Genomic DNA, 3902 nt, shown 5'->3' on the forward strand with positions numbered 1-3902 from the left:
TCTCCCACAGCAAGCCCAGCCCTTCCCCCCAGCTCAGCCCGTCTCCCCCAGCCCGTCTCCCAGTCCCGTCTTCCCCCAGCCCCGTTCTCCCATTCCCGGTCTCCCATTCCCGGCTCCACAGCACAGCCCCAGGCCCCATTTCCCCCAGGCCCAGCCCCAGCCCACCGTCTCCCACAGCACAGCCCAGCCCCATTTCCCGCTCAGCCCGGTCTCCCAGCTCTGTCTTCCCCCAGCCCGTCTTCCCCAGCCACGTCTCCCCCAGCCCCGTCTCCCCAGCCCCTGTCTCCCCAGCCCTGTCTCCCCAGCTCCCGTCTCCCCAGCCCCGTCTCCCCAGCCCCGTCTCCCCCAGCCCCGTCTCCCCAGCCCCGTCTCCCCCAGCCCGTCTCCCCAGCCCCGTCTCCCCAGCCCTGTCTCCCCAGCCCCGTCTCTCAGCCTGTCTCCCCAGGCCCCGTCTCCCAGCCCCGTCTCCCAGCCCCGTCTCCCCAGCCCGGTCTCCCAGCCCGTCTCCCCCAGCCCCGTTCCCCAGGCCCGTTCTCCCCAGCCCTGTCTCCCCCAGCCCCGTCTGCCTCAGCCTGTCTCCGCCAGCCCCGTCTCCCCAGCCGTCTCCCGCAGCCCCAGCCTACTCCACATTTTAAACAGACCTCAATTTACTGTAACCTTTGGCTACAGCTTAATTACTCTAAATCAAATCACATTTGATTGGTTAAATGCATCAATACAACAGGGGTTACGAGACATTTCCAACAATGCAGAGCTTAAAAATAAGACAATAGTTTGCGTAAATAAAAAAGGGAAATACTTACACAATAAAAACAATAAACCCAAAGGACCATATACAGTGCATTGGGAAAGGTATTCAGACCCCTTGACTTGTTCACATTTTTGTTACGTTACAGCCTTTTTTCTAAAATGGATGAAATACTTTTGTCCCCTCATTAATCTACAACACCCAATCTACATGTATTTGGGGTTCTCCCCAATTCTTCTCTTGCAGATTCCTCTCAAGTCTGTCAGGTTTGGATGGGGAGCGTCGCTGCCCACAGCTATTTTCAGATCTCTCGGAGATTTTCAATCGGGTTGAAGTCCGGGCTCTGCTGGGCCAACAAGGACCATTTCAGAGACTTGTTTCCCGAAGGCCACTCTGCGTGGGTGTCTTGCTGTGTTGCCTTATGTGGTCGTGTCCTGTTTGGAAGGTGAACCTTCTTCTCCTTTTTACTGAGGAGTGGCTTCGTGGCCACTCATCGCCACAAGAGAACTCTGGAGCTCTGTCAGATTTTACCATCGGGTTCTTGGTCACCTCCCTTGGTTTGAAGAGAATTGCCAATTAAGCTGCAAAAGCTGTCATCAAGGCAAAGGGTGGGCTACTTTGAAGATCTCAAATATAAAATGATTTTGATTTGTTTAAAACACTTTTTTGTTACTACATGATTCCATATGTGTTATTTCATATGTTTTGATGTCTTCACTATTATTATACAATGTAGAAAAATAGTTTTTACAAAAATAAGAAAAAATCCTGAATGAGTAGGTGTTCAAAACATTTGATTGGTAGTACATGTAGGTAGGTGTGAAAGTGGACTAGCCAATCAGGATGATAATAAACAGAAGCTCAGCAGCAGCATTAGGTGAAGAGTCTAGTGGAGTGTGGGGTGGAGTCTAGTGAAAGTGTGTGGGTGAGTCTAGTGAGTGTGTGCGTAGAGTTCTAGTGAGTGTGTGGGGTAGAGTCTAGTGTCATGTGTGTGGGTAAAGTCTAGTGAAGTGTCGTGTAGTTAGTGAGTGTGTGGGTAGAATCTCAGTGAGTGTGTGGGTAGAGTCTAGTTGAGTGTGGTGGTGGAGTCTAGTGCAGTGTGTGGGTGGAGGCTAGTTGAGCTGTGTGATGGTAGAAGTCTAGTGAGTGTGTGGTAGAGTTCTAGTGAGTGTGTGGGTGGAGTCTGTGAGTGTGTGGTTAGAGTCTGGAGTGTGTGTCCGGTAGACTCTAGTGAGTGTGTGGGTAGAGATCTAGTGAGTGTGTGGGTAGACTCTAGGGAGTGTGTGGGTCGAGTCTTAGTGAGTGTGTGGTAGAGTCTAGTGAGTGTGTTGGTAGAGTCTAGTGAGTGTGTAGCGTAGACTTCTAGTGTGTGTTGTGGGTAAGGGTCTATGAGTGCTGTGGGTAGGAGTCTAGTTGAGTGTGTGGGTAGACGCTAGTGAGTTGTTAGTTGTTGTGAGTCTATTGAGTGTTGTGGGTAGAGTCTAGTGAGTGTGTGGGTAGAGTCTAGTGAGTGTGTGGGTAGAGTCTAGGTGAGTGTGTTTGGTAGAGTCTAGTGAGTGTGTGGGTAGGACTCTAGTAAGTTCGTGGGTTAGAGTCTAGTGAGTGTGTGGGTAGAGTCATAGTGAGTGTATGGGTTAGAGTCTAAGTGGTGTGTGGGTAGGTGCTTAGTGAGTGTGTGGTAGGAGTCTAGTGAGTGTGTGGGTAGGACTCTAGTAAGTGTGTGGGTAGAGTCTAGTGAGTTGTGGGTAGGTCTAGTGAGGTGTGGGTAGACTCTAGGAGTGTGGTGGGTTTAGACTCTAGTGAGTGTGTGGGTAGACTCTATGATGTGTGGGGTAGAGTCTAGTGAGTGTGTGGGTAGGCTTCTAGTGAGGTCGTGGGTGACCTAGTGAGTGTTGTGGGATTAGAGTGTTCTAGTGAGTGTGTGGTAGAGTCTAGTTGAGTGTGTGGGTAGACTCTAGTGAGTGTGTGGTAGACTCTTAGTAGTGTGTGGGTAGGTTCTAGTGAGTGTGTGGGTAGGAGTCTAGTGAGTGTGTGGTTAGACCGCAGTGAGTGTGGGGTAGAGTTCTAGTGAGTGTGTGGGTAGAGTCTAGTGTGTGTGTGGGTAGAAGGTCTAGTGATGTGTGGGTAGATCTAGTGAGTGTGTGGGTGGAGTCTAGTGAGTGTGTGGGTAGAAGTTAGTGAGGGTGGTAGACTCTAGTTGTGTTGTTGTTGGGTAGAGTCTAGTGATGTGTGTGGTAGTCTAGTAGTGTGTGGGTAGAAGTCTAGTGAGTGTGTGGGTAGGAGTCTAGTGGTGTGTGTAGAGTCTAGTGTGTGTTGGGTAGACTCTAGATGTGTGTGTGGGTAGAGTCTAGAGTGTGTGGGTATAGTTTATAGTGAGTGTGTGGGTAGGAATCTAGTGAAGTGTGTTGTTGAGTCTAGTGAGTGGTGTGGGTAGAGTCTAGTGAAGTGTGTGGGTAGTCTAGTGAGTTGTGTGGGTAGTCTAGTGAGTGTGGGTTAGGTCTAGTGAGTGTGTGGGGAGAGTCTAATGAGTGTGTGGGTAGTCATAGTGAGTGTTGTGGTATCTATGAGTGTGTGGGTAGAGTCTAGGTGTTGTGTGTGGGTAGGTCTAGTGAGTGTGTGGTAGAGTCTTAGTGAGGTGTGGGTAGTTCTAGTGAGTGTGGGGTTCAGAGTCTAGTGAGTGTGTGGGTAGTCTAGTAGTGAGTGGTGTGGGTAGTCTAGTGAGTGTGTGGTAGAGTCTACGTGAGTGTGATGGGTAGTCTGTGAGTGTTGGGTAGAGTCTAGTGAGTGTTGTGGTAGAATCTAGTGAGTGTGTGGGTAGTCTAGTGAGTGTGTGGGTAGAGTCTAGTGAGTTGTGTGGGTAGAAGTTCTACGTTGAGTGTGTGGGTAGAGTCTAGTGAGGTGTGGGTAGGGTTCTAGTGAGTGTGTGGTAGAGTCTAGTGAGGTAGTGGGTTAGTCTAGTGATGTGTGGGTAGTCTAGTGAGTGTGTGGTAGAGTTAGTGAGTGTGTGGGTAGTCCAGTAGTTGTCGGGGTAAGTCTAGTGAGTGTTTGTTGGTAGTCTAGTGGAGTGTGTGGGTAGACCTAGTGAGTGTATGGTGGAGTCTAGTGAGTGTGTGGGTAGTGTCTAGTGAGATGTGTGGGTAGAGTCTAGTGAGGT

Source organism: Salvelinus sp. IW2-2015, unplaced genomic scaffold, assembly GCF_002910315.2.
Source record: "Salvelinus sp. IW2-2015 unplaced genomic scaffold, ASM291031v2 Un_scaffold7538, whole genome shotgun sequence".
Taxonomy (NCBI): domain Eukaryota; kingdom Metazoa; phylum Chordata; class Actinopteri; order Salmoniformes; family Salmonidae; genus Salvelinus; species Salvelinus sp. IW2-2015.